This window comes from Bubalus bubalis, chromosome 12, assembly GCF_019923935.1.
Source record: "Bubalus bubalis isolate 160015118507 breed Murrah chromosome 12, NDDB_SH_1, whole genome shotgun sequence".
Classification (NCBI taxonomy): Eukaryota; Metazoa; Chordata; class Mammalia; order Artiodactyla; family Bovidae; genus Bubalus; species Bubalus bubalis.
The window spans coordinates 99,776,358-99,797,552 of NC_059168.1; the positions used below are offsets into that span (position 1 = coordinate 99,776,358).

At 40.8% G+C, this 21,195-nt stretch overlaps 1 protein-coding gene and 1 long non-coding RNA gene across 15 annotated transcripts in view; one reads left to right on the top strand and one right to left on the bottom strand.

The window, feature by feature from the left end:
* Positions 1–21,195, bottom strand: part of FNBP1 (formin binding protein 1) — a 135,715-nt gene that overhangs the window by 112,280 nt on the left and 2,240 nt on the right. The gene's annotated exons all lie outside the window — the stretch shown is intronic.
* Positions 14,486–20,173, top strand: LOC123328666. Its single transcript, XR_006543660.2, has 3 exons — positions 14,486–14,614; positions 15,330–15,489; positions 20,055–20,173. It is a non-coding gene; the product is annotated as an uncharacterized LOC123328666 (long non-coding RNA).

Below are 21,195 nucleotides of genomic sequence, written 5' to 3' on the forward strand. Positions count from 1 at the left end.
AAGTATGTTCTAATCATATTCCTCCATGTGGATACTAAAGGGAAAATTCCCATTGGCTGTCAACACCCTAGCATGATACACAAGGTACGAACAGCACTGATTCAGCCTGGGAGAAAATGTCATATGTGCTTATTGTCACATCAGCAATACACGTGAACATTGATTTTTCTCATTGAATTTGGGTACTTCAGAATTGCCCTGTAATTATTCTTGTGTTAGGCATTTTTTCCTTTTTTGGTTTATTAAATGTTATCTATTTGAGACTAATAGTACAATAACAACTTTAAAATGACGGTTTCTGAAACATTTGAACTACCTTACATCAACATAAAACCAAAAGGTGGGATTTCCCTGGTAGTCCAGTGATAAGACTACACCCTTCCAATGCAGGGGCATGGGTTCAATCCCTGGTCAGGGAACTAAGATACCACACACCCCATGACTTGGTCAAAAAATAAATAATAATAATAATAAATTACAGAAAAAAAAAAAGGTACTAAGAATTTATTAAGAAGAAAGTGTTAGTTGCTTAGTCGTGTCCGACTCTTTGCAACCCCATAGACTATAGCCCGCCAGGCTCCTCTGTCCATGGGATTCTCCAGGCAAGAATACTGGAGAGGGTTGCCATTCCCTTCTCCAGGGGATCCTCCCAATCCAGGGATCGAACCCCAGGTCTCCTGCATTACAGGCAGATTCTCAACTGTCTGAGCCACCAGGGAAGCCCTAAGAATTTATTAACAACACCAAAAATTGCCAATAGGAAGAGAGCATTAATATGCTATGCCAACTCAGCAAAGAGAGAGTCCAATTCAGACCTTGAGTTTCTTGTACTCGGCTCTGAATGCCTTAACAGATTCAAGGGAGGGGAGCACTCCAGGACTTTGAAAAGCTGCCATCTTTTCAAGTGGCAGGCAGCCTTCAGCCTTTCATTCCCACTGCAGGAACAGCAGAGAATATAAAGCCCAACTGGCCCCTGTAAACTGTGGGTGTCAGGACATCCTTTGTTACTAAGACAAATCAAAATCACCATTAATAGATACTCTAGATCCCCACCTGCTAAAAAAAAAAAAAAAAAAAAAGCCTTCTTCAAACAATGTCAAATACTGGCTATTAATATTTTTCCAACATGCTTTTGATCTAACAGAAAACTGGCCATTCAGAACAAATGGGTTTTTAGGTATTGAAAAATAATGACAGCAATTTCTAGAAACCTCACACCTGGTCAGCTTAAGGACGGCTGTCAGGTCTTTTCATATCCACCCCCTCGGCACCTCGTTCCGTGCTTTGCACACTGCATGTTTATGGAAGCGAGTTACAACACAGGTAAACTGCATGATGTTTATAGTCCATCTAAGTATAGTAGCTTTAAAAAAAAAACAAAACCACATAGTTATTTTTAGTCCCACGCAGTAATTACAGTAAGATGTAAAAAGTCAACCTTGACTGCTCACCGTCTGCTCCTTTCTCTTCTTTAGAACACTAACATTAGCCAACTTCACTGAAAGCCACTAAGTACTGGTTTGGGTAGATAGCTTAACAACTGATTTGGTGAAAAATTAATTTGCAAAGAGAACAGTTCCCAATTAATTCTTCGAGTTTGGGCTAATGTTGTGGGTGTATTTTTTTTTTTTAATTGCACCTAATATACCCTTAGAACCTGTTTTGCAACAAGAGTTCTCAGACAATCATTAAGGAGACTTCAAACACAACACAGCAATCCTTTAATTACTTGGGAGAAAATTTCTAGAACCCTTCTGAGGCGTTTAAGCTCAACTGTTTTATAGTGTTTACAATGGCTTTTAAATTTCCAAAGATCAAGAAGCTTCCCAGATTGGTTGGTTGTCATCTTAGAGATAATAAATATGCCCAGTACCAATCTGCTTTTTATCTTTTTTTTTGTCTTAAACTGAGATGAAATTCACCTAATGTAAAATTAAGAACACTCAATTGTTGAACAGATATTGAAACATTTGATTACAAACAGTTAAGGAGAACTCAACACGTGCCTGGTGACAACACACTTGTCAGACCTCTTTGGAGGGTGATCTGATGACGCTTACCCAAGTTTTTGGTATTTATCCTTCAAATATACTTACACTGATGGAAAATAACACATAGAAGACTATTCATCTGCACTGTTTTTAATAGGAAAATATACTGAAGGCAGTTTAATGATCATAGCAAATTTCAATATATCAGTATGATGGGATTTTATTAACTAAAAGTTAAGTTACATTAAATGACAGGACATTATACTCAATATTTTGTTATAATCTATAAGGGAAAAGAATTTGAAAAAGAATATATACATAGTTAAATACATAGTTATATATACCGATGTAGACACAGTTTTATATAAAACTGTCACTGTGTTGTACACCTGAAATTAACACAACATTGTAAATCAACTAGACGTGAATTTAAACAAAAAGAAAAGAGGAAAAAAGGGACACACGAAGAATGACGTAGCTAAGGAAAAAGACGAAATAGAACACCAAGGTATTATACGTGGTAAAAGGTAGCAAAAAGCGAGAATAGTATACTAACATTTCTACGGGGGAGTGGCACCTGTTTATAAACACTCGATGGCTCACGGGAGCTATCCATCGCGTACGGATGTGAGAGCTGGACCATAAAGAATTGATGCGTTTGGACTGTGGCGCTCGAGAAGACTCTTGAAGGTCCCTTGGACTGCCAGGAGATCTCACCAGTCAGTCCTAAAGGAAATCAACCCTGAATATTCACTGGAGGGACTGATGCTGAAGCTGAAGCCTTGATACGTTGGCCACCTGATGTGAAGAGCTGACTCATTTGAAAAGACCCTGATGCTGGGAAAGACTGAAGACAAGAGGAGAAGCGGGTGACAGGATGAGATGGTTAAACAGCATCACTGACTCAATAGACATGAATTTGAGCAAACTCTGGGAGAAAATGGAGGACAGAGGAGCCTTGTGTGCTGCAGTCCATGGGATCACAAAGAGTCGGACATGACTTAGCAAACGAAAACCAACAACTCACTGGAAGAAGTCACAAAAAAAACACCAGTACAGTATATTAACGCATATATATGGAATTTAGAAAGATGGTAACAATGACCCTATATGTGAGACAGCAAGAGACAGATATAAAGAACAGACTTTTGGACTTTGTGGAAGAAGGCAAGGGTGGGATGATTTGAGAGAATAGCATTGAAACATGTATATTATCATATGTGAAACAGATCAGCAGTCCAAGTTCGATGCACGAAACAGGGCACTCAAAGCCAGTGCACTGGGACAGCCCTGAGGGACGGGATGGGGAGGGAGGTTCAGGATGGGGGACACGTGTACACCCGTGGCTGATTCATGTCAGTGTATGGCAAAAACCACCACAATAGTGTAAAGTAATTAGCCTCCAATTAAAATAAATAATTAAAAAAAAACAAAATAGTAACAATGATTGTCCCCAGGGAGGAAAAAGGGTGTATTGCCTATTCAAATGCATAAATAAATTCAGTATGTAAATAAGAAATAAATCATTCCTTTGAAATCATGACTCTTCCCCAGTTTGGCTACTTTAACAATCTTCTCTCAGGGCTGAACTCGCAGAGTTCATTTAAGTGTGGAATGACATGAAGGATATTACAGGGAGAAATGGCACACAAGGAGGGTTGGCGGGAGGAGGTGAAGAGGCACGAAGCTACCCCGGGCAAGGGTGCTCCTGGTGGAGGGCAAAGCTGGACAGAGCAGTGCAGAGCCCAAGGGGAGAAGCAGGCTGGTGCTTAGGAAGGAAGGCAGATTTGGCTGGAAGAGAGTGTCCAGGGATACCCGGCAGGCTGGCAAGGTAAAGGGTTGTCTAATTACAGATTTTTTTTTTTTTTTGATGTGGACCATTTTTAAAGTCCTTATTATAATTGTTAAATAATATTGTTTCTGTTTCATGCTTTGGTGTTTTGGCTTAGAGGCATGTGAGATCTTAGCTCCCCAACCAAAGAATCAAACCTGCACCCCCGGCACTGGCAGGCAAAGTCGTAAACCCTAGACCGCCAGGGAGTCCTCTTAAATTCCCATTTTACTCCAGGATGGCAAGACCTCCTTAGGTTTGGGCTCAGGTCCATGCCTCACCTACCACGTAGGAGATAACCCAGATTCCTACGTGTTCTCCCCGCAGTACCCCTCGAAGCTGCCTACGCGATCCCAAGAATGGGTCATCTTTTAAAATCTGGGTATTGAGCATTTTCCCTGTTTCCCTGAGCTCAACGTCCTACTGACGTCAGCAAACCCAATATTCCTCCTATCTAGTCTCTCTTTTCTCCCTTTCTTTCTTTCCTTTCATCCCATATGAGATTGCCTGGTCCCCAGGATGAGCCCACAGTTCAAAGATGACCAAGTAAATAGTGTAGAAAATCCTTTAATCTCCCTTTGAGCTACCCTGGTCTCTGCCACATTGTAAAATCAAGATATATACAATCTTCAGCTTGGCCTACGTTTGCAATCGTTTAACAGCCAGCCCCATACTCCAAGCATGTGACCTGAGTGGGGTGTATACCTCAAACAAACTTGATTTCTTTTTAATCAAACAGATCTTTTTACAGACTACGGGACATGGGTGGCACCTAACTGAACACTGCTGATGGAGATGATCCTTTGCCCATTTCTGCAAATGACTTTTTAAGTTTTTCTTTCTTCCAATAACCAAAGCATGTGTAGATCTGCTTGGAATTATCGGGAACATTCTTTATCCCAGTGTCTCTCATCTAATGGAGGGTTTCCTTCTCATTCGACTGGCTGTTCCTTCCACTTTCTCAATTATCAGCGCTTCATAAACCAAAAAATAATCCAGAAAGTAAAGAAGAAAAAAGTCGCCAACCTGCATTTCATTTCCATCAGTGTCTGAATATTTTTATCTAGAAACAAAGCATTGACAGCCTAAAAGTTTTCCTGGAATGATCTCATGTAGCTACCTTATTTACCTGCAGCTACCAAAGTGACAAAATAAGTTTAACATCCAGCCTTTCAGGTTTCTCAGCCAAAAAACTTTTGTTCGGCAAAATAGTCCCTGATATTTCTGCATATGGAGTCACACCCAAGACATTCAATCCATGTATAGAGCATCTGACAACTTAGGAAATGGGTCTAATGAGTCTATTTACATGCCACTTTTTGATTTGTTGAAACTTCTACAAACCTCCGATTAAAATTATTGGCATCTCTTTGAGCTCCAGTGTGGGAACTGTATGTAAAATTTCTAAATAGAGTTGCTAGACTTGGAAGTAGTTATCCGACCATAATTGACCTTGACGTATTCTCTGTGTATTATGAAGCATTACTCTTGGGACAACCACCTCTAAGGTCAATTTATCCTGGAACTCAGATTACCCTAGAACACTTGAAGGGGCCTGAGGTCATGCGGTCTAATTTATACCCAATTCATCAGTCACTTCGACAAAACCCCCAACACAGAAAGGAGTACTCATTCAGTTTCTTCTCAACAGAAAACTCAAGATCGTCACAACATAGAAAGGTGAATAACAACACACAACGCTCATAAAGCTTATTGTGTCAGACATTCACTGCTCTAAGGATTCATTAACTCATTTAATGTTCTCAATACCCCCATAAAGCAGGCACTCTTATTCTCCCCATTTTACAGATGAAGGAACCAAGGTTGGATGACTTGTCCACAATTACTCAGCTAGTTAGTATCATGTTATGAACCAAGCCGTCACCATCCAGTCCCATGCTGTTGAACAATGTGGCGCTGGCTAAATTGTGGAAATCTTGTAAGAATAAAAGAACTTTAAGCAATCATTCAGTTCAGTCAGTTCAGTTCAGTCGCTCAGTCGTGTCCGACTCTTTGCGACCCCATGAATCACAGCACGCCAGGGAATCATTAGAGGCTATCAAGCCGAAGTGGTCCACTCACAGAATGAAGACAGAATGAATGAACAGCAGAGAGACAACGAGATGCATCTGCTTAGCTTTAGTCTAACTGGTTCATTGCCTCCAGAATATTGACTCTATTTCACAACTAAAGCAACAGAAATCATGGCATTTTACTTGATATTTCTTATATAACACTTCTTTAGTGGGTCAGTATGGCTTACAGAGAGAAGATGCATTTTAGGTGGGAAAAAACTAGAAAAACTATTTCCTGTGAAAAGGAATTGCAGGGAAATGTCCTCTTCTGTGGGTCCATGGCTATGATAATAATGCAGAAAATCTTGAGGCTTGGTAAAGAATGACACAGTATCATCATATTCAAAGTTGACAATTTCATGACAAGAACCTTAGGACAAATTTAGTTTAAGGAGTTTATTTTCTCCTATATCCGCCTGCAATGCAGGAGACCCCGGTTCAATATTCTTGGGCTTCTCTGGTGGCTCAGATGGTAAAGAATCCGCCTGAAATGCGGGAGACCTGGGTTCGATCCCTGGGTTGGGAAGATCCTCTGGAGAAGGGAAAGGCTACCCACTCCAGTATTCTTGCCTGGAGAATCCCCATGGACAGAGGAGTCTGGTAGGCTATAGTCCATGGGGTCGCAAAGAGCTGGACATGACTGAGTGACTAAGCACAGCATAGTTTAGGGAGTTTATTTTCGCCTATAAGTCTTCATGTCAGAGCTTCTCCGTTTCCTATCCCATCATCTTTAGAAAGAGTAAGCATAAATACTATTTGAATGTTCCTCAACTTTTCGATTTCTTATTCTAAGGAATTTCTTTGGAAAGGTATTTTATTTTATTTTTAGATAGAAGAAAAAGACAAACTGTAGCTCTATTCTTAAGTAAATGAACAATGGTAGTATTATTATCAAGCATGACACCCAAGGATATTGTTTTAGTTGTTATTGTGTAAGAAATCACCCCTAAACCTTAGTGGGGAAGAATCATTTCTAGGCCAGCAATTTGACAGGGACAATTTGTCTCTGATCCTCCATGGCTGGGACCCCAACTGGAAAGGCTTGAAGGCTGTGTGTGGGGACTTGACTGCAAGAGGGTATGAGCATCTGCATGCCCTTCCCTAAGGCTGGCTGTTGATTATGACTGTTCACCAAGCCCTCAGTTGGGCTGTCAGCTGGGACCCCTACAGTTAACTTCTCCAGATGGATTCTCTACATGGACAGCTTATTCATTGGAAGGACTGATGCTGAAGCTGAAGCTCCAATACTTTGGCCACTTAATGCCAACTCAATGGAAAAGACCCTGATGCTGGGAAAAATTGGGGGCAGGAGGAGAAGGGGACGACAGAGGATGAGATGGTTGGATGGCATCACCGACTTGATGGACATGAGTTTGAGCGAGCTCCGGGAGTTGGTGATGGACAGGGAAGCCTGGCGTGCTGCAGTCCATGGGGTTGCAAAGAGTCAGACACGACTGAGCGACTGAAAAACAACAACAACAACGTGGGCTGCTTGGGCTTCCTAACAGTGTGGTGCTGAATTCTAAGAGTAACCATCCCCAAAGGGCAAGGCCAAAGTGCATGGTGTATTTACAATCCTGCTTCAGAAATAACATGGTGTCACTGTTACCATGTTCTATCAGTCAAGGAAGTCATAAGAATCTGCCTAGGGTCAAGGGAAAGGGACAGAAGCCTTCCCCCGCTCCTCAGTGGGAGGACTCTCAAGGTGACATTGGAAGAGCAGGTAGAATGGGAGATACTGTTGTGGTCATCCTTGCAAAACAGAACCTGTCACACGTCTGAAGTAGAATCCCGCCCTCCCCCCTGTCCAATCTGATTGATTTTGTGATCTAATATTTTAAACTACCTCTGAGAAATGCAAAGGGGAATATTAGGCCATATATCAGGCACGAGAGAGATCCCTAAGTCAACAGAATGCAAACTGAATAATTATAAACATTCTTTAAGCATCTCCAAAGCACACGCGGAGCTTCTTAAGAAGTACAATTGAAACTCAGACTGTCTGCAAAAGCTTATTAAAATGATGCATGTGTGACATTAATTTCTGATTATTACCAAAAACTCAGTGCCCATCAGCGGCCATTTACTTTTATTTTTTCATCTATGAATCGGTACATTAGTTTTACTTCTACGCCTATCGAAGCTTCAGATCTGTTTATTATGCTCCTATAACATTTTACAAAACCAATCAACTCTTAATAGTCTACGCCCCTCCTAACCTAACACAAGTCTCACATTATGATTCTCAGTAAGGTTTTCTTTTTTTTGTCTTCGTTTTTGTTTTTAGCCATGCCACGCAGCATGTGGGATGTTAGTTCCCTGAGCAGGGACTGAAACCTCATCTCTTGCATTAGAAGCATGGGGTCTTAACCACTGGGCCACCAGGCAAGTCTGGATTCTTAGTAAGGTAAACAGTGGAGCAGAGAGAGCACAGCCCCTATCCAAAAGGGCAGCATATTATGACAGTTTTTCTAAAGTTAAATAAGAGTGCTTGTAGGGATATAAACTGTCAAGAGCTTAGAATTTTCTGATTCTCCAACCTTATATTGAATAATCAGATCCAAACAGACCCAAACAGCCCAGAGCCCAGAGCTCCAGATGCATATATTTAACTAGATACTTAGATATCTAAGAGCATCTGGCAAAATGTCCAGCACTAAACTTCTGTGCTTCCCCCTCTCTCCGCCACCGTCAACCTTAATCCTGTTCTCAGTCTCTCACAGCCTTATTTTTCACCACAGCATTTATCGTTATTGGATACATTAGCGATACCCTTAAACACTTGCCCTTCGATCACATATATGAGGGCAATGTTTTTTTACCGTTTGGTTTGTTGCCGCTTTCCCTATGCCCAGAACAAAGCCTGACATATAGGAGGTGGTCATTAATATTGCTGAATGAATGAATTATGACTTACCTGGTGCCTGAATAAATCACAATGAGAGAACCAAAAGGAATAAAGAGAACTGGACTTCCCTGGTGGTTCAGTCACTAAGACTCTGACTGCCAATGCAGGGGACAAGGTTGGGGAAGATTCCACCTGCTACAGGGCAAATAAGCCTGTTCATCACAGCTGCGGAACCTGTGCTCTAGAGCCCGGGAGCAGCAACTCCTGAAGCCCATGTGCCCTAGAGCCTGCAACAAGAGAAACCACCACAGTGAGAAGCCTGCGCTCTGCATCCAGAGCAGAAAGCCCGCGTGCGGCCATGAAGTCCCCATTCAGACAAAATTAAATAAATAAAGATTTTTAAAAAGAAGTGACACCATGTCATGTAACTTCAAAGAAAGAGTACCTTAGAATGATTATGTTCGTAAGTGGTTAACGGGGTAAGAAAGTAGCTCCAAAGTATTGCTAGATTTTAAACTTGTTATAAAGGATAAAATGAGCAAAAACTGAGGATGTATGAAAAAGGAATCTTAGTATTAAAATCACGCTTCTTCAGCAACATCAGAATTACCTAGGAGAGCTTTTAAATGGACAGATGCTTGGACGTGCCAGCCTAGGGAATGCTGGGAAGGGAGAAGATGATGAACACCCAACACCCAACCTGGAAACCCTGATGGAATCTCAGGGATGGAAGATGGAATAGAGATTAGAATTTAGAAAGTCTGACTTAACTAAATAGGTTATAGTCTGTCTAAAGAAATATAAAAGGAAAGGGAATAATCTACATAGTATCAGTAAAACAGACTCTCTTGTTTAGTCGCTCAGTTGTGTCTGACTCATGGGATGTCCCAGGCAAGAATCCCGGAGTGAATTGCCATTTCCTTCTCCAGGGGATCTTCCCCATCCAGGGATCAAACCCGTGTCTCCTGCTTGGCAGGAGGATTCTTTACCACTGAGCCACCAGGGAAACCCAAAACAGACTCCATTCTATCCTTAATGCAGATTTATCCCTCCAGAAGAAACAGATGCCTCAGGCTTCCACAGCTTGGCGTCACAATCCATTAAATTCCTCCAACTCTATTTTGATTTTATGCTCTCCAAGAAACTTTGTATAGAATTTAACTTTCCTCAAAGATTAGCCTTCAGGAAGAAACATGTGTGCTTCAGCAAATATGAATAGCTTAGTCTCTTCATAGATATACTTCTTGTTGTAAATTTGAAACTTTGCTTTCTGGTTTGTGCATCAGTCTTGGGAGTTGGGTTAATGTGAGTCACCTCTAATGCAGATTGAAAATACCAATTCTGTTAGGTGAAAAGAGCTGAGAAGCAGACCCCGGTAGCCCTATCAAGGTTGCACTATGAGCACAAACAAAGAGACAGCAAGAAAGAAGTGACTGTAGGTTTTCAGTTTGTGTCCAACTGGGAGAGAAAACAAAAATGAACTAAGGCCAATATACTGTTTAACCCATTAGCCAAAGCAGTAAATTGACCTCATCCTTCCAATGCCCTGGCTCACCACGCACAAAGTGCACTGTCAGGTCCTCCCTAGGCAACAAGTCTCCCTAGCAAATCATTTACACCAATTCCACGCTTCAGTTCAGTTCAGTCGCTCAGTCGTGTCCGACTGGCTCTTTGCGATCGCATGGACTGCAGAACGCCAGGCTTCCCTGTCCATCACCAAATCCCAGAGTTTGCTCAAACTCATGGCCATTGAGTCAGTGATGCCACCCTTAGAAAAATGTGAAGGGGTGCTCTCTGCTCCAAATCAGGGGATTAATCCAATAGGCCAGTTAAGCCTAGTCTGGCCCGCAGCTTTGTCGCTGCTTTCCAACCTTCTCTGCACTGCAGTAAGGAGACTGAAGAACTAGCCCCATAGCAATTGCTTTCAGCAGTTCAAGGGTGGATATCTTATTATGTCCCCAAGGTGAAGCCACTGTCTTCACCTGTTTTCAGCCGCAGTCTACCTTTTAAGGCTTCTCTTCATGGCTCGGTTCATTCTGGAGCTCGGCGTTCTGTTGTACTTGTGGGTTTTTGAACCTGGCATTTAATCCCTCCTCCAGGAAGGCTGTCCAGATCTCCCTCCCAACCTGATCACCTGTCTTCACCTGTGTAACTTACCAGTCCTTCAGGACAGCATATAGATGCCAGTTCTTCCCCAACTGAGTTACACTCCTGTGTACAAGTTTCCAGGTAGTTTACCCTACCTTAGTTCTTACCCCTGCTGCTGCTGCTGCTGCTAAGTCTCTTTAGTCGTGTCTGACTCTGTGCAACCCCGTAGACAGCAGCCCACCAGGCTCCCCCGCCCCTGGAGTTCTCCAGACAAGAACACTGGAGTGGGTTGCCATTTCCTTCTCCAACACATGAAAGTGAAAAGTGAAAGTGAAGTCGCTCAGTCGTGTCCAACTCTTCGCAACCCCATGGACTGCAGCCTCCCAGGCTCCTTCATCCATGGAATTCTCCAGGCAAGAGTACTAGAGTGGGCTGCCACTGCCTTCTCCGTAGTTCTTATCACACTGTACTGCAATTTCCTATGTATGTTTCTGTCCCCTGACTAGACTGTAAGCCAGCGGGCAAGAACACTGTCTTGGCACTTAGCAGATGCTCAAAGAGTAAATAGATACTGTGGACAAAATATGAAGTCTCAGTCATTCTCAAGGAGTATGTCTCTCTCATCTGATGTACTTTTTTCTGATTTTGGTGTCTTCCTTTATGTACTAAAGTTGTAATTATTTGCCACCAATATCACTGATCCTCTTGCTGAAAATGGTAATGACAATTAAGAGTTACATCTATCCTAAGATGACAGACTTTTCATGTAACCTTAGTATCTTTTGAAAATTGAATAATGCAAACAGATAACCTAGGTTTTTTTTTTAATTTATTTATTTTTAATTGAAGGATAATTGCTTTACTTTTAAAGATAAGTAAATTTTAAATTTAAAAATTCAGAGTCATGTTGAAAAATATATTTTACATACACATGTACACTCACGAAATCCAACTTTCTTTGCACAAACATTGTCATTTTCATATGTATCTGTCCTAACACAAACATTTTTAAAATTCTTAGTTCTCTTTGCTAAGAAGAAAACAGTCTCAAACTAAGCTGATATACAGAATATTCATTAGCTGCCTCAAGCAACAAATATCCGGATTCTGCAGGGGAGGGGGGAGGACAATGTGACTTCGGCAGAACTTTTTTTAAAATGGTAAGAATAGCCACAAAGAATTATGCCCACCTGAGGGATAATATTAAGATTATACCTTAAGTAGATTCAAGTATGTTGCTAAAAAATTACAATGGTTAGAGTCTTATCTCTTAAAGAAAAGAGCTAAACATGCATGCATAGTCTATAATTCAGATTTCCTTTCCAAAGCACTTATTTCCAGGCACTTTGCTACTATTAGGTTATTTTATTTTATGGTTAACATGAAAACAGAATTTTAAATCAAAGGACAGCCTGTGCCATGCAAACTAGAAATGTTCATTTAACACAGACTAGCTTCCAGCAGGAGAACTCTGCAATTTGTTCCCAAGGAACAGGTTTGTCTGTTTTTTTCCCCTTTAACCTTCCCCCAGACTCTAGCTGGACCGTAAAGAAGGCTGAGCGCCGAAGAATTGATGCTTTCAAATTGTGGTGCTAGAGAAGACTCCTGAGAGTCCTTTGGACTTCAAGAAGATCAAACCAGTCAATCTTAAAGGAAATCAACCATGAATCTTCATTGGAAGGACTGATACTGAAGCTGAAGCTCCAATACTTTGGCCGCCTGATGAGAAGAACTGACTTACTGGAGAAGATGCTGATACTAGGAAAGACTGAAGGCAGGAGAAGAAGGGGCCGACCGAGGATGAGATGGTTGGATGGCATCACTGACTCAATGGACATGGGTTTGAGCAAACGCTGGGAGGTAGTGAAGGACAGGGAAGCCTGATGTGCTGCAGTCTATGGGGTCACAAAGAGTCAGACATGAGCAACTGAACAACAAGACTCTCCTAACTTGTATTTACCCATCCCCTCTCATCCAACAATTTCGAAGCACTTCACAAGCAAGCAGGCACTCATCTTTGCACTTTCTCGTGAAGAAGGCAAGCTTCACCGTAGCAATTTATAGATCAGGAAAACGAGGAGCAGAGATAAAGATGTGCCCAACACTAATAAATGCTGGATGGGGCAAGCCGTGCAGTCCTGGCTGAGTGCTTCCAGGCCCTCTCATCCATCTGGGCATGCCCACACCATTTCTCCCAAAGACCTATAGGTATTTTATTGCATTTCAGGAACCGTCCATTTTGGTTGTGCAGATAGAAGTACAAAGGGTATAGCTTCCTGTAAAGGTGCCGGGGTTTTTTTTTTTTTTTTTTTTGCTTTTGAAATGAAGGGAAATATTTAATTTCTTGTTCCTAGGGAACCAAAACTTTGAGGTGCAGCCTGGGACGGCCAGATCACCCACAAACTGGTCAGTATCTAATTCTCTTTGCTGTCTCAATTTCATTAAAAGTACTTTTCATCAAGACATAACTTTGTTAAACCCCAGATCAGAAACTTGATACTCCCTTTACAAATTAATACCTTTATTTAATTGTAATACAAATTAATAGATACAAATTATAACACCTTTACAGGGCTTTCCTTGTGACTCAGCTGGTAAAGAATCCGCCTGCAATGCGGGAGACCTGGGTTCGATCCCTGGGTTGGGAAGATCCCCTGGAGAAGGGAAAGGCTACCCACTCTAGTATTCTGGCTCGGAGAACTCCATGGACTACAGTCCATGGGGTCGCAAAGAGTCTGACACGACTTGAGTGACTTTCACTTTCATTCTCTTTCACAATACCTTTACAAATTAATTTCTTTAAAAAGAAAAATAACCTTCAGATTTACAGGAATGGGGGGATCATTAGACATACACGCAGCACCTGCTAGAACAGAAGCTTCATTTATAGTGGTTTCTGCTGTGATTACAGCACAGCGCTATGAGTCATTATTTCTCAGTGATTCTCAACGTGAGTAACGTCAAATGCTTCAGAGAGCAAAACCCCCATCAGTGGTTGGGGAAATACGAGTGAGTAATGGGGACAGCAGGGAGATCCAACCAGTCCACCCTAAAGGCAATCAGCCCTGCATATTCATTAAAGGGACTGACGTTAAAGCTGTCAAAGCTGTTAAAGACGTTAAACTCCAATACTTTGGCCACCTGATGCGAAGAACTGACTCATCTGAAAAGACCCTGATGCTGGGAAAGACTGAAGGCGGGAGAAAGGGACGACAGAGGGTGAGATGGTTGGATGGCATCACCGACTCAACAGACACGAGTTTGAGTAAACTCTGGGAGTTGGTGATGGACAGGGAGGCCTGGCGTGCTGTAGTCCATGGGGTCGAAAAGAGTCGGACACGACTGAGCGACTGAACTGAACTGAATTGGGGAAAGAGGGAGTATGATCTACTAATACAGAAGATACATTTTTTAAAACTCACATTTGTTTAGTGTTAGGAGAAAAAAAAAAAAAAATTCCAGCACTGGTATTCATTGTTTGGGTGGGTCTGGTCTATAAAATGTGAATAACAAACTCACAGGGTCCTTATTAGTTTATGAAAGCATGTATTTAAATCCCTTAATCAAGGTATGTCAAGCACTGAACAGGCTGGTTCTCTCTGTTTTCACACTTTAAAAGATGGAGGGACAATTTGGGCTCTTTGCAGATTCCTCAGAAAAGGAGGCAGCAGAGAGGTTTTGCGATGTGTGCCGGTGAAGACCGAGGGGTCGAAAAAACCACATGGTGGCAAAAAGATGACACAGAAAGATGCCAAAACACTGATAATCTTGAAGCTGGGTGGTGAGTACAGAGGGGTTCATCATATTGTCTCTATGTATGTTTGAAAATTCCTATAATTAAGAAGTTCAAACAATTTAAAAAAAAATTAGTGTGGCTGAGTCCCTTCCCTGTTCACCTGAAACGATCACAACACTGGCAATCGACTATATCCCAATAGAAAATGTTTCTAGTGTTAAAAAAATAAAAATACATAAATAAATAAAAATAAAATAGACAAACAACAACAACAAAAACATTTGATAGTATTAACTTGAAAGAAAGATGAGGAGAGCTCTAGAATCCCAGACCTGGGATTGAATCTCTGCTTTCTGCTCCGTGAACTTGCTAGGTTATCTTACTGTTTGTTCTGTGCTTCGATTTCCTCTCTTGTAAAAGGATAATGATGGTGTGCTCAGTGCAGCGCTGTGCCACTCAGAGCCTTCTTCCAGAAAGGACTTGCTGCCCAGCTGCACAGGGTGTGGTTAGCAGACAGCTTCCTTTAGGGTCTGCCTTGTCTTCCGAGCCAAAGTCACATTGTTCTTGGGGTAGCCCTTTGCCAGTGAATGAGCAAGGCAGTGGTACAAGGGCCTGGCCGTTTCTGCCCACCGTGGGACTCCCCGAATGGATAATCTTTGCTCTAGAGCTTCTCATCGGCCTGGTGGAGACTTTCTCAGGCAGCATTATGGTCTGATGGCTCCCTCGGCCCAATCACAATTACTCCCTTTTCCTTTCACAGGTGGTTCCTTCCCCACAAAGCTTAGCATTCCTAGTTTCATCTCAGAATCTTCTCAGATGCTGGCCCAAATGGTTCTTTTAACTTCACGGGATTCTTGTGAAGAATCAATGAGATGACGGACGACAAACTTTCACAGCACCTGAGGCATGGCACACTCTCCGTAAGCAGCAGTGTGTTTTGTTTTTTGCTTTGGTTTTGTTTTTCTTCCAGTTTTATTAAGATATAATTGACATACAGAAAATAAGTGTGAGGTGTACAGCATGATAATAATCAGCAACGTTGATGACACCAATTGAACTGTTTTTAAGGCATGGTGCATGTGAAATTATTACAAGAACTACAGAGTTTATGCAATGATAATCTATTTCTATTTTTACAACCCGTAGAGTAGAGAAGTAAAGGTGGAAACTGTAGCTGCTGAACTGTTAACACACTAAAACCATAGCTTTAGTCTAAGAATTAATTCTTATTAAAAATTTCATTCCAATCATTAGAATAGTGTGTTCTAAGTTTTAAAAAGAAACCATAATATAGTGAATGTGATATTACAGTTTTGAGGTGAACAAACCTTATAATTTGTGCAACAGGAAATTTTAAGTTTCATCTATTTTTTTGGTGGTGGTGGTGGTATGAATCTAGTTCTAGTATTAGGCAATTGACGTTGTTAAAATTTACAGAAAGTTAGCACAGAGTCTTGCAGATGAAGTTTATGAGTTAAAAGAATCAATATTAAAAAAATGTGTATATTCCCAACTAACTCTTTGATATAAGAAACACATTTGGCCCTTTATTGACTTTTTAAATTTATTAACCAGACACATCACTAGGCTCAGGCCGGTAAGACTATATATTACTAAATCAGGAAACAAATATTTCATTACAAACACTAATTCCAGAAGACTTCACACCCACATTCCAAAATCTAATTAGATTAATTTCCTAGGGCATACACGTATTCTTGGTAGCCTGCAATTTTTAAGTGTCAAAATAAAGCCTTACTTTAAACTGTGGGCGGTGCTGATGAAACAAGCATGAGCACCACTTGCAGGAAACACAATATTAGCTTAGCGAGGAGTGGGTGACAGTTGAACAGTCCTTCCAAGAGGCCCTTCCCATGTCGCACAATGTAAAGCACGAGTTCTAACGCAGTCACACAGCAAGCACAGGCAAAACCCCTTACGGTAGTGAAATACAGCTTTACCTGCCAAAAATGCATGTTTAGGGTGATGTCTGAGTATAAGGTGAAAGCAACAAACTGATGGGTAAATGTCAACCACAAAATCACCAGATCTCCCCTGTTTTGTTTAATATCTACTAACCAGAGCGTCGGTGATGGACAGGGAGGCCTGGCATGCTGCGATTCATGGGGTCACCAAGAGTTGGACACGACTGAGCGACTAAACTGAACTGAACTGACTGAACCAGAGAGACAAATATCATATTACTTATAAGTGGAATTTTTAAAAAATGACACAAAGGAACTTACCTACAAGACAGAAATAGACTGGGGCTTCCCTAACAGCCCAACGGCTAGGACTCGGCGCTTTCGATACTATGGCTCCAGATACATCCCTGGTCAGGGAACTAAGATTATGCATGCCTTGAGCAGTGTGGCAAAAAAAAAGAAAAATAGAAATAGACTCAGAGACATAGAGAACAACCCTACGGTGACCAAAGGAGAAGGTTGTTCAGTTGCTAAATCATGTCTTGACTCTTTGTGACCCCGTGGACTACAGCACTCCAGGCTTCCCTGTCTTTCACTATCTCAAGGAGTTTGCTCAAACTCATGTCCATTGAGTCAGCAGAGGGATAAATTATGAGTTTGAGATTAGCAGATACAAACTACTATATATAAAACAGATAAACAACAAGGACCTACTGTATGAACTACATTCAATATTGTGTAATAATCTATACTGGAAAAGAGACTGAAATATATATATATGACTGGATCACTTTGCTATACACCTGAAACATTATAAATCAACTATACTTCAATTACAGAACATAAAGATAAAAAATAAATTAATATTAAAAAAAAATCTACTATCCAGAGAAGACAGTGCAAACCCTGTTTTAATGGAAAGGTGGGGTTGACAGAACTACACTTGATTTTTTTTTTTTTTTGGTCTGTCTTTTGAGGTGGTTTTGCTCACCCTAATTCCAGGATTGATGTCTCCCATGTCAGTCTTGCCGTGTTTATCCCAAACAGAAACCTCTGAAGGGTTAAAGAAGAAAAGAGCTGGAGGAGAGCTATGAACTGTTGTTAGTACTCTGCCCCATTGAGTACTGGGCAGTGAGAAAAGGTAATAATTCTCCAAATCCTGCAACTAGTTAATTACGTCAATGTTAAAAAAAAGAATCAGTACTGTCTAGCTTAAAATTTTAACACACTATAAAGTGCTCTTATGGGCTTCCCAGGAGGTGCAGTGATAAAGAATCTGCCTGCCAATGTAGGAGATTCAAGAGATGGGGGTTCTATCCCTCGGCTGGGAAGATCTCCTGGAGGTGGGAAGGGCAACCCACTTCAGTACCCTTGCCTGGAGAATCCCATGGACAGAGGAGTCTGGTGTACAGTCCATGGGGTCAGAAAGAGCTGGATAAGAATGAGTGACTTAGCATGCATAGGAGCGCGTACACACACACACACACACGCACACACAGTGTTCTTATATAAACACACACATATGCATCAGGTATCAGCCACATGAACAACAGAAAAGAGACAACTTTTCAAGCTCTACTTTAAAGGTAAAAAAAATGTCTAGAGGGACTTCCCTGGAGGTCCAGGGGTTAAGACTCCGAGCTTCTGCAGGCCCTCCTCAGGGGTCCTTGCCTGGAGAATCCCACAGACAGAGGAGCCTGGCAGGCTACAGTCCGTAGCATCGAAGACACTCAACTTAGCACGCACACACGCTTCCGCACACAGGTCTCCGGGGTGGCCAAAAAACGAAAAAAGGTCTAGACTGTGTTTGTGTGGAAGGAGTATATGAGAAATCTCTGGACCTTCTGCTCATTTTCGCTGTGAAACTAAAACTGCTCTAAAAAGTAGTCTATTGGGATTTCCCTGGTGGTCTAGTGTCTGACTCCAAGCTCCCAATGCAGGGGTCCCCAGTTCATCCCTGGTCAGGGAATTAGATCCCAAGTGCTGCAATTAAGAGTGCAAGCCACAACGAAGACCTGGCACAGCCAAATAAATAAGCAAATAAATATATATTAAAAAAATTTTAAATAGTCTACTTTTTACAAAAAGGTGCCTGGAATTTTTTTTTTTTTTTAATCTTTACACTGTCAAAGCAAAGAAAGGCACTAAAACTATCCTGCCATTACTTTAAAACAGCAAATGTTGGAACTTCCCTGGTGGTCCAGAGGTTAAGACTCCACACTCCCAATGCAGGGGCCAGGGTTCGACTCCCGGTCAGGGAACTAATCCTGCATGCCGCAACTGAGATGCAGCACAGCCAAATAAAAAATAAGTAAATATTAATAAAAAAAAAACCAGCAAATATTAAAACAAGAGGGGAAAAAAAAGGATTCATTCATTTATTCAGTAAGTTATTTCTTGAACTACTACTGTGAGGCAGGTATTGTTCCTGATCCAGTTGGTCAACAACTTTCACTGCTGCCTCTTAAAAGTGAACACCACAATCAATGTCACTATAGCCAACAAATTGTGGAAAGCATTATATGCCTGGCACTGTCCTAAAAACATGTTTAAAAAAAAATTAAGTACCATCAACACAGGTGGCTTAACATAGTAATATGTTAACCAATACGTATTAGTTGAGTCTCTGCTTTCTTGTTATTATTTTGGGCTATTCCATTTCTTATTAGCATCAAAAGAAAGAAAGATAGCAGAGAGAACACTAGGAGATAAAAATAGATTATATCACTTAGTAATTTATTAGCCACAAAGAGTAGACCATTGTAAGGCAGGTTAAAATTTCCAATGGATTTATTTTTACTTCACATTAATGATCAAGCTTATAAAAAGTTGAGCTGACACTTCAGTAATGCCTTACTTCTTTTTAATATGCAGATACAAAACCCAAAAAAATTCAAAAGAAATTCTTGCTTTGCCATTTCTCCAATGACCAGAGACAACTTGAACAAGTCAGTACAAACTAGATAGCCTCTTAACATGACCTTTTGTAAATGCATTTTGGTTAATCTTGGAAACAAATCTTTTTTTTGACTTTGAGGTTGCAGGCTAGAGTTAAACCCGATTTTACATGCTTTCACTGAAATAGGCAGATCGCTTCAAAGTATATAAAGTGAAACCACAGGCTCCTGTCAGTCTTACACACAATAGCTATTCAATAAAAAAATTAAAAATTGACTAAAATGCAAATTAGGAAGAGATGTACAGAAATATTTTATTATATCCTAATTACTTTATTTTTTAATTTTTAAATTAATTTTTATTGGAGTATAGTTGATTTACACTGTTGTGTTAGTGTCTGCTGTGCAGCAAAGTGAATCAGTCACACATACATAAATTGATATATCCACTCTTTTTTCCATTCTATTCCCATCTGCTCGATACTCTGTAATGACCCCATCACTTCAAATCATCCATTTTATACTTTGTTACAACCTACTGGTATAAAATAGAAAGCCTCAAGTTTCACACAATCTAGTACAGTTATTACAAATTATGGGTTTTGAGTTCATTTTTATGATTGCATGAGAACTTCCTGACATTTCCTGATTTTTCACTATCAGGAATATCAAAATTTATGCCGATGAAGAGGTTAAAAGAAAAAAGAGAAGAGAACGGTTTTACTGTCTACAAAGCAGGATGTGGCTAAGAACAGAACTTTAATGTAAAGTGCACGTTAGAAACATGTCCTTTTGAAAAGCCTATAGGGACGTTGACTTGCATTCCTAAAACATGTGTAAAACCTGATGGCGTTTGTAAAGGTCTAGGAAAGCTGCAAAGACCTGTCGCAAAGAACTCATGGCCATCCAAACCAGAGCTCCATCTCTCTCCATCTAGAAGCATCGTTCTGCCAAGTTAGGCTTGAGTGCCCCGTCATTATCTCATTACCCCTGTGCAAAATTCCACAGCCACCATTCAAGGAAAACCCTCAATCAGGGCTCTGCCAGGCCGCCCCATGCACCACACCACATCTCTCACCACCAGAGAACTGGAGGTTCGTTTTTCACAATTCTTCATTTTTTAATCTCACGTTTTTCTTCTTTTTGTTTTTTTAAATTTTCTTTTTTAATCTCAAATTTTAATGAAATGAGGCAACTGAAAACAGACATTTTGGTGCCCTTATGCTTCTTGGAATTTAAACTCAGATTTTGCACTTCTCTTAGTACAAATTACAAGTTCCATTCTTTTCCCTCTATTAACCTCTAAATCACTCAAGGGCAAAGGGCAATACTCTAGTAGAACGCCGTTTTCTTTTTTTTAACTCTTCATGGACAGGTGCTTCCTAGAGACAACAAATAACTAGTTCTTTCTCGTAAACCTTAACAAGTGAGAAAAAATTTCAAGTAGTTTACACACCTTCTCCCTTAAAAATCTTTTCCAGTTATTTTCACTGTAGGAAATTTCAATCCTAGAGAGTAGAAAACCTGGTATCACAAGCCTTCCTGTACCCATTACCCAGGTCAGCAGTGACCGGCTCTGGCGCAATTTCATTTCATTCACATTCCCATCCACTATCACCCCAAACTCTTTTGAAGCAAATCAAAGGTTTCTTTTTACTTGTATATATTCCATTTCCTACTGATTTTCAACAACTTGCCTTTGCCTTCCTTTCCACCCTCTACCTGCCAAAAGAAGTGTACAGAATAATGCAGAGGATTGAGGCTATTTTATCTGGTGTTTCCTCATAACTACTATCCCACCGCC